Source organism: Papio anubis, chromosome 12 (assembly GCF_008728515.1).
Source record: "Papio anubis isolate 15944 chromosome 12, Panubis1.0, whole genome shotgun sequence".
Lineage (NCBI taxonomy): Eukaryota > Metazoa > Chordata > Mammalia > Primates > Cercopithecidae > Papio > Papio anubis.
The window spans coordinates 29,135,436-29,151,957 of NC_044987.1; the positions used below are offsets into that span (position 1 = coordinate 29,135,436).

Sequence of the window (16,522 nt, forward strand, 5' to 3'; positions counted from 1 at the left end):
TTGTGTTTAAGAAGAGTATAGTGTGTTTGCAGTAAATGCATGTATGTAGTGGTTGTTATAACATAGTTGAAAAATACTTATCACTATATCAGATCTGTTAAGTGCCATTAGAGAAGGGAAAACAATCATTAATGGTTTGTAAAGAAGGACTATTAGCTCCAGTGAGGCAATCATGAAATCAAATAGATTATGAAGACGGGAATTAGGGGTGAGTGGGGGTGAGCGTGAGACACAGGTGTTTCCCATCAAATGCACAGCTTTTCTCAAAGTAAAGGACATTTAGCAAATGTGTTAGTCAGGGTTATCTGCAGAAGACTGATGTCCTAAGTTGAAAATAAGCAGAGAGAGTGAAGTCCCTCTTCCTTTACTTTTTCTTCTATTCGGGCCTCCAGTGGATTGAATGAAGCCCATCCATGCTGTGGAGGACAATCTGCTTTACTCAGTCTAATGATTCAAATGTTATTCTCATCCAGAAACACCCTCACAGACAACCCAGAATAATGTTAACCTAGTATCTTGGCACTCTGTCACCCAGTCCATTTGACACATAAAATTAACTTACACAGGAGATAAATTGGAGACATGTAGGAAGCAGATTTAAAGATTTCACCTGCTTAAGCAGAGACTGTTAGTGCGCTGCCAATAATCCCCTAGCAATTATGTCTACATGCCTAGACTGCTTGCTGAGTACACTTGTGATTCTACAGCTGAATGATTTTGTTCTAACCAATGGAGACACTGGAAACAGGACAAGCCAGAAACCCCAGGCACCTGGGGTCCCGGGACCAGCTCTCGTCCAATGATGGACAGTGAGAAGTATCTCAGTGGCAGAGACCTGAGCAGTACACCTATTCATCAACATGATGGAGTGGTAGAAATGGCCCAGGTCAAGAGAGAGACAAACTCCTCTCCACTGTCTTCACTAATTATTTATTGTCTTAGAAGTAATATGAATAGAAAATGACAGGCAAAGATGTCCAGGAAAGAAGCATGTGATTGGACCTATAGGAATGGACAAAAAGTGTGTAAATCTTTACTTCTCATGCCAATGCCCACCAAAAAATATCCAGTACAGAGAAGGCATTGAATGACTATTTGAACAAAATTGCTGGTCCAGTGGATTTTAGCCAGTCTCTGGCTCTGATCACGCAAGGGCTTTCACTATTGGGCTTGTTAAAACAGTAGCCATGGTGAGAAAATGGAGGCTACGCATTATTCAATATCACAGGCTCCCTTTAACCAAGGCAGAAGTAGTTAGTGTCATTCCTGAATGTTCACAGTGTTAGCAGCATAAGCTGATGTTGATCTCTGGATGCTGTACTGTTCTCTAAGAGATCCACTACTAGCAGATTGGTTATTTTTACCATTTCCACTTTGGAAGGTATAATTCTTTCCAGTGATTATCTTCATTGGAAAGATGTATCTATGAGACTGAATGCATGGAGATTGCCAAAGCTACTCTGGTCTGAGTTCTCAAAGAATATCTGAATTATTGTCATGTTTCATTCCCACTTTATAGCAAAGGAAGTTAGACAGTATTTAAATCATCATGTGGTATATAGTTCTACCATACACTAGAGAACCCAGAAACTTCCAGCATGATAAAATATTGAAATGACCTTAAAGGCAGAACTTATGTGCCATCCTGGTCATCATGCCCTGTGGATTGGAGATTTTAATAAATGTTGCTTTCATCCTGATAGTTAGAATTCACCGATGAGGGAACCAAGGGAAAAAAAACTGGGAATGACATATTTTATCACCATTCTTAGTGACCCATTTAGAAATGTTTGCTTCTCATCCTTGAAGTTTTAGATGGACTAGAATTTCTGATTTCTCTGTGAGGGAACAAACACAAACAGTGTTCCAGTAAATGTAAGTCTATGACTACACCTGGTTAGCTCTTCAAGCTAACAGGCAGGGGGATGTGCCAATGGGCTGACAGGGTTAATTGACCCTGATTATCACAAGGCACGTGACAAAATGTGACTGAGCTTAAGGATTTTGAAAAGACCATTTTGGTGCTTCTGTGGCCAGTGTTAAACTTGGGTAGAAGCACCCTTATGCAAAAGAAGTTCTGGCCAAGGGTATTGAAAATTCTCTGTTGTTTTAAGCCTTTTGTTTTTATTTTATTTAGAAATTGTTACAGGCCAGTCTCTTGAAAAATCAGATACAGGTCAGAGTGGAAAAAACATGAAGCACCTGTGGATCATGCAAAGAGTAAATTGTACAAATGTTATTAGTACCCTCCTGACAGCCCTTCAGTAGTTATTTCTACACACAGAAAGCTGTTTGCTGCAACTCTCTGCCTGTAAGATACTTTTTGTCTTTCCAGGAAAGCTTGTTTCTCCATAACTCAATGTAATTTTGGTAAAATAGTCTACTCCCCAGTCACAAGGTTGAGTTCATTATTCTCCTACAATGAGTGAATTATTCTCCTAGCAGAAAGATTGATCCACGGATAGGCCAAGACACATAACCCAAATATAAAAGTTTTCTTTTGTATCCAACTTTAAATATTCCTTGAATTAACCAAATATCAATTTAATATTATTGCAGAGAAATCTATGAACCCAGCCATAGTTGATATTTAGAATCTTTTTCTGCTCAGTACATCGGTTTCTATCAGGCTTTTACCAGCACCACCCCACCCATCTCATATGGTTATGGCTAGCCTCTGAATGACAGCAGTGGGCATAAGACTGGGAGTTAATTCCATCATGGTATTCCAATATTTTATCTTTAGTAATTGCTTCAAATGATAATCACATAAACTAAGATGGGCCAATTACAGCTTCCACCAAGATTTCAAATGTAGATGCTGGAGAGACAAGGTATCACTCCCTTGTGGATTGTAGGCTGTAAGCACCAACACCTGAGTAAGCTTCTTTGTGATCTTGCCAACTAAGGCATGAAAGAATGAGGCCATCAGGAGGAGAAATGCAAACACAAATAGAACCACAAGATGGATAAGCTGATATTATTGTTTAAACTTCTGGATTTAGTCAGGTTTAAATGCAAACATCTCCACCTGTGGACTTTATAGCTGTAGGAGCCAATAAATTACTTTTTACTTAAAACTAAATAAATAAACAAAACAGATTCTTCCTCGCAAATGCATGATATTAGGCCTCAGCAGAAGGAGGGAGATACAGAGATGGAGGATGGAGAGTGTAGTCTTGAGGATGATAGCATGCTTTAATAATTTGAAATTTTATGTGTATAGAAAATAACAACTCATTTTTTCTAATTTGTTTTAGTTTTGTTTCTGTTAGTTATAACTGGAAAATAACAATGATCCTACATTTTAAATTGATTAAAAAACAAATGTAAATTAGACACACCTCCTTCAAATAATTTGCTTCATTCTGTTCTACACAAACCACTACATGACTGTGAGGTTTTGTAGCATTCACATTTGAAATATCCTGTGGTTGTTTTATGTTTTGTTTTCATTTTGTATAGTTTCCTTTCCCACTTAAGTTATAAGCACCACAGAAAGCCCTACATCCTTGAATATAATCCAGGTTAGAAAAGAGTGCTAGAAATATCAACTACATGTCCCCCAATGTAACTGTAAATGAACAAATAAATATTCTGGTTTATGTATCAGCTTCTTGTGAATTTGGTGTCAATAAACTCCAAAGTCTGGGCACCCTGTTTATAAATTTGAGTTTGTGGACTGGCAGACATGAAGACAAGGTCCCTAGTGTTTCAAAGACAACACCATCCCTCAAGACTCAGTCTGATTATTATCATCATTTATAATAGTTTACAGTTAGATATTTAAGAAACATACTTTTAGAACTTGTATTTCTTTCCCATTATTAAACTTGGACTTTAGTGGCTGCATATTTGAGCAATGGTCAGGACCTACACATATCATCTATAGAAGTAGAAAAGGCTGGTGAACATTAAGGGAAATTATTATAATCTTCTGATATATTTCTCAATATTACAGCAGAATTGGAAATAGGAATAGACTCATAGCAAAACTCACCTTCATGATTATTGTAATATAGGCTGATGTTCTTTATAGAAGAACTTATCTCACGAAAACAGCAAGCCAGAAAAAAATAAATTGTTTAGGAATAGGAATTTTCTGTATAAATGTTGCTTTAATTTAAAAAAAAAGTACATAGCATGTATACCCTATATTTTTACTGCAAAATTATTCTAATCAATTAATCTAGAAGAGTTTTCCCATTTATTAGTGCAAAGCAATAATAAGAAAGCAATAAAATGACTTTAGCCCCTTATAAGCACTATTTGAATTAAACACTTAGTTTTTCTTTTACAAAATAATCATTTTTGTTTACCAAAAACACCATTTGTATTAGTCTATTGTATGTATTTAATAACATTTCCAGATGTATAATAGAGTAGTAGATAGTAACTTGAAAAATAGTATCTACTAGGAGGGGCACGGTGGCTCACACCTGTAATCCTAGCACTTTGGGAGGCCGAGGTGGACAGATCACGAGGTCAGGAGATGGAGACCATCCTGGCTAACATGGTGAAACCCCATCTCTACTAAAAATACAAAAAATTACCCAGGCGTCATGGTGGGTGCCTGTGGTCCCAGCTACTTGGGAGGCTGAGGCAGGAGAATGGCTTGAACCTGAGAGGTAGAGTTTGCAGTGAGCCCAGATCGCAACACTGCACTCCAGCCTGGGCGACAGAGTGAGACTCCATCTCAAAAAAAAAAAAAAAAAAAAAAGAAAGAAAAAGAAAACTAGTATCTACTATATCTACTATTATACTAACTTGAAAAACAGACATTTTTGTTTATATTTAAAATTCTTATTTAAAAATAAACCACCATGAGACCCAGATTTTTACAACATAGACTGAAGGTTTCTGTATACTTTAGATTTCTAGCATTATTGGTTTCAGTCTCTCATCTAAACAGATATAAATAGGCATTTTAGAGAGGAAGTCAAGGATGTTTTTGACCTCTAGTTCCCATTTTTTGAAGTTAATGCTAATGCAGTCATCATAACACACAGACCCAGCACTGTATGATTGATAAGTCTCAAGTAAGGGCTATATTAAAAACATATATTTTTATCTCTCTCTAATTCTGCACAAAATGATTCCCTGTGTTGGCAAAATTTACCCACTTGACTTCTTGGCTCAAAAATAATATTCAGCAGTGGACCTAACAATGAATTCCAAACTATTAATATATTTTAGCAGACTTAACAAACATGTGCTGCCAATAATCACTCAAGATAATAGCCAACTTGATTATATGCTAACACTTACGATGTAAAATAAAAAGTATATCAAATACATTTAAAACTATTATGCAAAAAAGGTTTAATTATTTACCATTGAACTCAGAAACATGACTTATAGTTTCACTTCAGCATCTTTATTAATTGATCTCTATATTACCCAATGCTCATCATTCTTTTCTTAGAAATTCGTAATAACGATTTCTCACTTAAAGGAGGAAGATTGTATATAACCCGAAGGCATGTTGGAAATTGTCATATCAGATGTTATTGGGTGTGTGTACCTTAGAGCACAATTTAAGGATAGTGTAAATGCTACCATAAATGGATTTATGATTTCCACTTAGCGATTTCAACCACCACTTTATTGTATAATCAGGATTTATCGTGCTACTCTATATTCAGTTCTCCTACCTTCCAGGTATAAGGGAGTTACACACTCTCAGCTCCCTTGCTGTTAGACAGAGATATAACATGAAATGGACCAGCAGATTGTGAGCGAAAGTGGAATGGGTCATTATGGCCTGAAGCATTTTCATCTCTTCTTCCGCCATGGCAATGATGAAATTGGATGTTAATATGGAGGTTGCAGGAGATCAAAGCCCTCATGAATTACTGAGCCCTTGCTTCGGGTGCAGATACCTTAGAGAATCTCTCTCACCCACAGTGACCATAGCTTAAGCAATAAATAAATTTTGATTATGTTAAGTCACTGAGATTCTGATGTATGCAACTGCAGCATAGCCTGAGAATCCTGGCTTATGCCAGAATTTTATCTCCCCATATTAACGTTGCAAATGAACTGAGAATTTAGAGAATCACTCAGTAAATGTAAGGGGATCCCAAATACACTGGAGTCCACTTAGAAAGTGGACACAGAGATGATATCGTTGAGGAAGACTGTGTAATACTGTTCTTTGGAAGTAAAAATGAAAAGGGGAAATGTTGATTTTCTCACATTTGTTCAGTATTGACTCACAACTACCTTCAGTATCCTGGAATCATTCATAAAGTATATAACTCAAAATTATTGTTTAAAATGATTAATATTAGTTATAATAACTAAGATTTGAAGGAATTTCTGCAACATCCAGTGTAATAACCCTGCTGAGAATTGTTGCCTAGTGTCTATTTTTGGAGCAAATACAGAACTGTATTTTTCTCTTCACATATGAGATTTTGCTTTTATGAAATATGGAAATAATTTTAGAATGTGCATATATATGGAAGGTAGATATCAGTTTATTTTAAAATATGTGTAATACATGTCCTTTTTATTATAGATGGGACTTTTATCGTGTTGGTTTTACCTGGAATAAAGTAAATCATAAGACTGGGCAAAGTTCAAAATGATCCAGAGTAAAAGAAATAGTACTTTCTTTGTGTCAACTTCAGGCAAGGCAAGTAGAGCAGATCAAAGAACTGCTTTAATGATTCACTAAAGCTGAAGTTCAAATAAAACCACAGTAGCAGCCAAAATACCTGGAAATGCAAAAAATTGTGAGCAAGGCATATGCCTTTCTGAGAAAAGGTCCAGGAAAAACATAAATCTGCGAGGGAGATTGTCTGATAGCACCATTGTCAGCAAATAGCAACTCTGAATGAGACAGAAGCAAGGTCAGGGTTTAAATAAATGGTTGTACAATAGCCACAGTAGGCTTTTTTTCAAGTCCTAGTTCCATTGTCATTTTGGGCTAAATCTTGACTTTGAGAGCTATCTTCTCAATTGTAGAATGAAGAACTGGCCTTCAAGATATTTTCCATAGAAAATATTTTATTCTGCTTCGTATTTATGGCAGTGCTAAGGACCAGCCTCAGTTATAGATTCTGTTCTGTTTTATGTAATTAATCTACTTCAAGATGTTCTGAGAGAAAGCATGTGTCTGACACAAAGCTGAATAAGACAGTCCCTGTTCTCAAGTGGCTCACATGTAAAAAGCCATGCAAAACTCAGCACCAGATATCATGGTGAAGATCTAGACTTGATATTGCATTTGTCGACTGACATACTTGCTGTCCAAAAAAAAAAAAAAAAAAAATTACTACGCACCATTGTCTAGGGTGATAGGCCTTTTCTACTCACTCATGATCCAAAGAACAGATGTACTTTAATGGATTTAGTGCCCAAATAAGCACTTTTTTTCCCAAGCACTTACTGCCCAAATGAGTAGATCTTTTAAAATGCAACTAATAAAAGCAGATAACCCTCACAGTACTCTTGCACCGCCAAGTTTGTTTAGGGAATGGAGTAGAACCTAAATAGTGCAGCAAATTAATTGGAGGCAGAGGTCCTTGCTTCTAAGCTCTAGTTAATAATAATAATTAAACTTAATGACTACCTGCTTGGCCTTAGTCAACTCCAGTTTTAGGACCTCAGGTCTTTCTTCATTTATAAAATAAACAGATGTAGTCATTGGACATGATGATCATTAAGGTCCTACGAGTTTAACAATTTCATCATTTCCAAAGCAGCATTACACATTAGATAAAAAATAGCATGGCAACTTATTGAAATTGAGAAGAATTTAGTAAAAGTACCTTTATTTCTTTTTAACAATAATTACTTATCTGGATGTTTAAAAAGTACCAAATGAAAAATAAGAATAAATTTCAAGGCCAGGCGCGGTGGCTCAAGCCTGTAATCCCAGCACTTTGGGAGGCCGAGACGGGCGGATCACGAGGTCAGGAGTTCGAGACCATCCTGGCTAACACGGTGAAACCCCGTCTCTACTAAAAAATACAAAAAAACTAGCCGGGCGAGGTGGCGGGCGCCTGTAGTCCCGGCTACTCGGGAGGCTGAGGCAGGAGAATGGCGTAAAAACCCGGGAGGCGGAGCTTGCAGTGAGCTGAGATCCGGCCACTGCACTCCACCCTGGGCGACACAGCGGGACTCCGTCTCAAAAAAAAATAAGAATAAATTTCAAGCTTTAATCAAGTGAAATGTGGAAATTATAGAAATTAGGAAAACAGTAAAATATACTCACAGGATTACAAATTTATAATGGAGAGATAAAATCCTATTTTATACCCTTGGGGTTCTCTTCTAGTTGATATGTATTTATCTATGCACAAGGCACAGACAAATCACAGTAAATAATATTCCTCTTAAAAAGTTTTTGCTCAGTCATAAAATACATACAGTGAAAAATTTCCTCCCTTACAGGCAAGCATTCAAAAATAGAATTATTTTCTGCACTTTTGTGGAGGAGGAAAAAATAAATGAAAGTATAAATGTTTCCTACTATGAGACAAAAGGCAGAGGTTTACCAAGAAGGGTTAACTTATAGACATCAAAACATTTAATATTTTTATTAGGAATTCATCCCCAAATCTTTGGGCTCATTTCTTGTATAACTAAAGAACAAATAAATATAATTAGTTAGAATACAAAATATCAAAGTTGATGCATATGGTATGAATGTAGTTAAAAAATACATCTCAAATCTCATAAATGGATACAGAAAGTGGAAGTCATCTTTATTGCCCTGTGCTGAAGGTAACTACCATAAATTTGACACTATAGCAGTGAACTTGAAAATAAAAGTTCCTTCCTTTCAAATAAAATACTTCATTTATCTAAAGATGATATAAAATGCTTTATATTTAAGCTAGGGGAGATAATATGGTTTCTATTGCTCTAAGAAAAGATATGACATTACTGACTAGCATCTTGTATATTTGTATATTGCCCGATTATATTGAAATAACCAGGAAATACTGACTTTCAAAATGTTGCACAGAATAATAGGACCCTGACTAGCTTCTGAATTTTAATGCTTTTTTCTGCTGATCTGAGCCCCATTTCTGCACATTGCTACCAACCCTTACTGCCTTACAGTGACAATTAGAGTCATCTATAAACATGGCTGATTTTCCAAGGAACTATTATTGACCTTACTTTGTAGATTTTATCATATGCACCAGTTTGAGGTTGGGGTTATGAGATTTGACATGACTTTATATTTAAGAAATTTTGAGACCCTTCAAAATAAAATGTACTAAAAAATTACAAGTTCTTTTTATCCTCACTCTAGGAGGAGTTGATAGGAGACATCACTAACTTTTTTCCTGGGGAGAAATTGTTCATCCCTCTGGGCACTCTGAACAGGTAGATGTATTTGATCACCTACAGTCTAGTCCACTAACTGCATTAGGGGATGTCAGCATGAGATGATTTTCAGAAAGACTTTCTCCAGACACTTAGAATAGAGGAAATGACATTGCCTTTGAGAAACAGACTAAGAAAGCAAGACTTAGTGAATGAAAGTAGATATATGCAAAATAAGTAAGTGTGCAAATGAACTATTTATAAGTAATTTATAATAATTAAAATAGGTACTTTGTATTAAAAACTGTATTGTAATACACACTATACATATGTATGGATATACACACACACACACATATATATCTCCTCTCTCTTTTACTGGCTAGAAACTTGGGGCTCAAAGAGTTCAAGGTCTTTTACAAGCCTCCACAGTTAATAAATGACAGATCTGTATTTCAGAACATCATCAAATTCTGCTATCTGGGCTACTAATCTCACTAGAGGATATATGCCAATGAGAAGGAAAATTTATTGGTTATTGAAGCGCAGATATTACACAGGTTTTGAAAACAGATCTGGATTGAACTTGGACCAGCCATAAATTAACTGAGTAGTCTTACAAGGGAAAATAGTGGTTCCAGATGATTAGTGCACTGCCTGGCACTCACAATAAATAGAAAAAAAGTTGGAGGTACAAACACTCTCATAGAGAAAAAGAAGCCTTTGCCTATGATATACAAGTTTTTACATTCCTCTGGGTATATACTCAGTAATGGGATTGCATGAATGTTCGTTGCTGCACTATTCACAATACCAAAGACATGGAATCAACCCAAATGCCCATCAATGACAGATTGGATAAAACAAACATGGTACGTATAGATCATGGAATACCATGCAGCCATAAAAAAGAATGATACTGGCTGGGTGCGGTGGCTCATGCCTATAATCCCAGCACTTTGGGAGGCCAAGACGGGCAGATCATGAAGTCAAAAGATCAAGACCAACGTGGCCAACATGGTAAAACCCTATCTCTACTAAAATTACAAAAATTAGCTGGGCATGGTGTTGCACGTCTGTAGTTCCAGCTACTCAGGAGTCTGAGGCAGGAGAATCACTTAAACCAGGGAGGCAGAGGTAGCAGTGAGCCAAGACTGTGCCACTGCACTGCAATCTGGCAACAGAACACTTCTGTGGGAGCATGGATGAAGCTGGAAGCTATTATCCTTAGCAAGCCAATGCAGAAACAGAAAATCAAATACCACATGTTCTCACTTATAAGTGGGAGCTAAATGATAGGAACTTAAGAACACAAAGAAGGAAACAACAGACACTGGGGTCTACTTGAGGTGGGAGGTTGGGAGGAGGGAGAGGAGCACAAAAGATAGGTACTGGGTGATGAAATAATACGTACAACAAACCTCTGTGACACAAGTTTACCCATTATAACAAACCCTCATGTGTACCCCCAAACCAAAAATAAAAGTTAAAAAAAATGAAATTTGAATTTTTTCCTTTGATTACACAAAAGGCAAAACACAACTATTTGATTGTGAAAGCACATGGATCAACTTATGTTATCCTAACATCCTCAAGATATGAATCAATTCAATATCCTGTGACTCTGACTTTGCTATCTCCAAACAGGCTTCTAATTTTAATTGGCTGCTTGTATAGTTGTACCTGTGGGAAAAGGTTATGATGTTCGTATTTACATAAGCATACGAGCCCGCATGAGAGTTATTTTTCTTTGCATTTTTTTTTTTTTTTTGAGACAGATACTTGCTCTGTTGCCCAGGCTGGAGTGCAGTGGCATGATCTCAGCTCACTGCAACCTCTGCCTCCCGGGTGATACTCCTGACTCAGCCTCCTGAGTAGCTGGGATTACAACACGCCCGGCTAATTTTTGTATTTTTAGTAGAGACGGGGTTTCACCGTGTTTGTCAGGCTGGTGTTGAACTCCTGACCTCGTGATCCACCCACCTTGGCCTCCCAAAGGTGGGATTACAGGTGTGAGTCAGTGCACCAGCTGAGAGTTATTTTTTCATTGCAAATATGGTAATTAATTTGGTGTTTACATATCAGTATTTTGAGCCTGACTAAAGAAGAGTGAAGGGGTTCTTTGAGAAGCCAAGCTCTCCTTACTTAGGGTACTGTCCAAAGTAGGATTCTCAGCTTTGTCATGATGAGGAATGCCACCCATTGGGATTTCTTGAGAAAGAGCCAGCCTTCTTCTGCCCACATATTTTCTCTCCAGCCTTACCTCCATTCTCATGTACCAGCCGTCCTGAAGGGCTTGTTGGGCAGCTCTACCTCAGTCCTGGCTCATCACATGCACTACTTCTATTTGCAATGGCCTTCCATCCATTCCTCAATTCTGGATGACTCCTTCAGCTTGTGAACACATCCCATGCATTGTCTCCTCCAAGATAATGTCTTAGACCTCTTATTCGGGTTAAATAGCCTCATCCCATGTGACTTCAGTCACTTTGCGCGTAGAGCTATTACAGCAGTTGCCAGCTACCATTATATTTAAGCATCTGACAGCATTGTCAGCTCCTTCAACAGATACTCACTTATTTCTCCTTTTGTCGTTTAGTTGGTGACCTCAAAAAATTGCTCATATATTATTAATTTAAATCCCCTAGACCCTGGCATAAAATTTTAGACATCTTGCTCATAGCAGAATCCCTAGGACCTGGCAATTTATTGAATTATTAATAAATATTTATTCAATAAATAAAAGATGACATTTATGGTTGTATCAAAATATTAATGAGTATTTTTAAAATTCATAACCCTTTGTTCAACGTGGTCAGCATTCTCTGTCCTGAGTTATTATTAGAACAAAATACTATTTAAATATATTGCTTCTTACAGCCCTTCCCTAGTGAAAAGCAACGCATTCATTTTTTAAAACAATGAAACATATGCAAGTCTTTTGCAGAGTTATAACAAAATCAACATCACTGAATGATAGAAGTAGAAAATCAGAACTGAATACAGGGACAGCAGATTAAACAAAAATATGACAAGATGCCCAGATAAATCTCAATTTATGGCAACAGAAATGGACTGACAATTAGATTCTTGAATCACATCTTTGAGTAGATCTGTTTTTCTTTCTCATGAGTATCTCAGTGGCATGTGGGAGAAGGTGTGAATAGGTTGGTTTGCACTCTCTGGAGTGAGACTGCTGAATTATTTAGGAGGTCTGTCATGAAGTAATTGTTTGTAAATGCAGAGAACACAAATGAGTGTGTTGTGAGCATATGTAAATGCAAATGTGGATAAAAGGCATTGCTAATATCTACAGAAGGGAAAATAATTAGCAAATTCACAAGGGTCAGTTATAATTCTAATGTTAAGACTAATCTTTTGTTTCTTTTAAGATATTCCCCTAATGCATTTACGATGCATATTCCCTGGTAAATGACAATGTGCTTGAATTTATAATGCAGTTGAGGAAGTAGGTGAACATTGTAAATGTAGGGAGGACTTCCAAAGTAGCAGAGGATATTTGGCGGCCGCCTTTGCTGCTCATACATGGTTGAATGGTGCCTCAGGGCTCACTGTCCTGGCTACTGCTGCTCAGGCTTTTTCTCATAATATTATTCAAATCTTGCAGTGGCCAGTGTTGTGAGAACCTTACAATGTGGGCTGACTCAACTCAAGCTCGTCATCTCAGTTCAGAAATTTCTAACATACACTTCAAGCTTTTCTGCCAGGTGAATATCATGTGATGGGCCACTGCTCAGTGCTCCCCAGCCCCATCTCTGAAAGGAAAGGCATCTGGCTGCCAAGGTGGTCTTAACAATTCCATTTTATTGCCCCTTCCCTTTCTATATCTGTTGGCTGCCAAGAGGCTTTCTCTGGTGAATTTGTAGGAACATGTCACATAGACTTTTGGGATTTTTAGGAAGCTGAGCAAGTCAGATTTTAAAGTTCACAGGTTTCAGCTATCTACTTAAAAAAATTAGCCTTCACTGCCAACCTTTCTCACACAGAACACTTAGTGCCTGTGTAAACATCTGCCACACACATTATGATGTCATTGATTAGGTGTCCATCATATTCCATGCATTGTGCTAAGCTATGTATACAAATGACCTTTTCTAACCCAGATGACTGAGCTTGTGGTGGATACTGTTATTATTCCCATTTTATATATGTGAAAACACACTTACAGATACTAAGACAGTAGCTCCCAGTTGAGTTGGCATTTTTGAGATTTGGATCTAGGCTACTTGATTCAAGATCCTAGTGTCTAAATGATCATGCTATAAGATTCCTTTTATTTAGTCCAGTCACCATTATGAATGTTTTCACATGATGCTTATTTGTTACATAATTTGCACAATTTGGAGACAGGCTCAATCATTGATGTAATTGGCTCATATACAAAGTTGGTGATTTTTTTAAGAAATAGTTTTACGTATAAAATGTGATTTTTTTCTTCTTCTTCATTTCATGCTGTGATTGTTGGCTACCTTACATAAATATACATGAAAACACAGACACATGCCAACTATTTTTTGGAGGAATAAAAGCTAGTTGTAAATCATCATTAATTTATGCTTACATCATTTTTCCTTTCTTCCTGAATATATCAATGTTTATTTCCTAAAAACAAGAACATTATTTTACGGAGTCACTGTATGGTTACCAAAATCAGCAAATTTTATATGGATACAATATTATCATCTAAATCCATAGTCTACGTTCTGATTTTTCCAATTTTCTTAATAATGTTGTTAATACCTGTTTTTTTCCTGAATTCAGGATCACACGTTTAGATACTGATATGGGTTGGCTGTTTCCCCATCCAAATCTCATCTTGAATTGTAAAGCCTATAATTCTCACGGGTTGTGGGAGGGGCCCAATGGGAGATAATTGAATCATGGGGGTGGCTTCTCCCATACTGTTCTCGTGGTAGTGAATAAGTCTCATGAGATCTGATGATTTTATAAGGAATTTCTCCTTTGACTCAGCTCTCATCCTTTCTTGTCTGCCACCATGTAAGACATGCCTTTTGCCTTACACCATGATTGTGAGGCCTCCCTAGCCATGTGGCACTGTGAGTCCATTAAACCTTTCTTGCTTTATAAATTACCAGGTTTTGGGTATGTCTTTATCAGCACTGTGAAAACAGACCAGTGCAGATATGATGTTTCATTGGTCTTCTTTAATCTAGTCTAGTTCCTCTGCTTTTTTGTCTTCATTGACATTGACATGTTTGAGGAGTACAGGCGAACTTATTTGTTAAACGTTTTTCAATTTGAGTTTGTTCCATGTTTTCTTGTTATTAGAATTAGGCTGTGCATTTTCAGCAGGAATAACACTGAAGTGACATTATGTCCTGTTCAGAGCATCATATCATCAAGCACATGATACTGGTCTGTTACAATATTGGTGATGTTAATACTGATCATGATATCAAATGATCTGTTTTCTACTCTAAAGTTTACTATTTTTCACTATGGAATTAAGTAGTTTGTGGAAAGATATTTTAAACTATGTAAATATCCTTTTCCTCATCGGATTTTCATCCAATAGTTTTAATATCCATTTATGTTTTTCTAACTCCCATCATTCTAATGAGGATTACTTAGAATTCTACTGTAAGAAATATCTTTGTCTTCAGCATTTATTTCTTTATTCTTTTATTTTTTACATCAGTATGTGCTTTTATGATTCTTTGTTTGTTAAATTCTTTACTATCACAGTTTTTCTCAATGCTCAAATGGTCCTAGAATTGAACAGTAGCAGGCCCTTCAAACTGACTTGTTTATTTTCCATACTTCTCTGTGATTCTTGGAGCATTTTCTTACATTTTTTTTTTCTTTTGAGTGTATATGATTTTTTTCCTCAGGTAACAGAAAATGAATAATAATGGGAAATATCAATACAAGTCCTGAAAATTACTTTATTCTACTGGGTCTTTCTAATTTACCTCCTCTGGAAATAGTTCTTTTTTATAGTTCTCTTGATGTTCTACTTCATGACACTGATAGGCAAGCTGCTCAGCATCATTCTGTCATACCTGGACTCCCATCCCCACACTCTCAGTACTTATTTTCTTTTCAGGATTTCTGCTACACCATCAGCTCTGTATTTTAATTGCAGTACAACCTCTGGGCCCACAGAAGAATATTTCTTATGACAGTGTTATGATTCAATTTCTTTTTGTCCTCACACTGGGAACAATGGATTGCGCTCTACTGATGGTGATGTCCAGGACTGTGATGCAGCTGGACACAGACACTTGCCTTATACTGTCATTATGACTGTGGCTTTTTGGGTAAGTAGCTTGACCAACTCAGCATTTGATTCCTTTCTTACCTTCTGGGTAGCCCTGTGTAGACATCACGATTATGCTTACATCTTTATATTTACATCATTGTTAGTATAAAGACAGTTCATTAACAAAAAGAAACAGTCTATGTTCTCACTGAATCATGCAGCTTTATTAACATTATCTTTTCCATTATAAAATGACTTTGCTTCCAGGAGACTGAAAAGAACATATTAAGAAAAGCTCAGCATTGGAGAATCTGACAACATGTCATCTTGTTCAATTAAACCAAGTATCAAAAACATTCATTTTTATGAGACTATTTTAAGAAATTCATAATTAAGAATGAGGTTAAATTATGAGGGGCAAAACAAATAAAAATAAAAATAATATTAACTTAAGTAAAACAAAGCTTATTTATCTCCCTCATAAAAAGAATTTCAAAGATAGGTGGTCTGAATGATAAGCCACTGAAGGTGCCTTGTACCAGGTTCCTTTTAACTTATCTTGGCCTTGACTTCCCCAAAATAGATAAAGATTCTGCTTGACCTCCATCCTTCACACTCATTCAGCATAAAGAAGATCAAACCCTTCTTTGTTTTTCTTTTCTTTTTCTTTTTCTTTTTTTTTTTTTTTTGAGAAGTAGTCTCTCTCTGTCACCCAGGCTGGAGTGCAGTGGTACAATATCGACTCACTGCCACCTCTGCCTCCCGGGTTCAAGTGATTCTTTGCCTTAGCCTCCCTAACAGCTGGGACTACAGGCACCAACCACCATGCCTGGATAATTTTTTTTTTTTTTTAAATTTTTAGTAGAGATAAGGTTTCACTGTGTTGACCAGGATGGTCTCTATCTCTTGACATTGTGATCCGCCTGCCTCAGACTCCCAAAGTGCTGGGATTACAGGTGTGAGCCACTGCGTCTGGCCAAAGAGGTCAAA

General features: G+C 36.8%; 1 protein-coding gene across 7 annotated transcripts in view; it reads left to right on the forward strand.

Moving 5' to 3' along the window:
* The window catches only part of LOC103881450 (caspase recruitment domain-containing protein 18), a 269,585-nt gene that overhangs the window by 197,957 nt on the left and 55,106 nt on the right, over nt 1-16,522 (forward strand). The window lies entirely within an intron of this gene.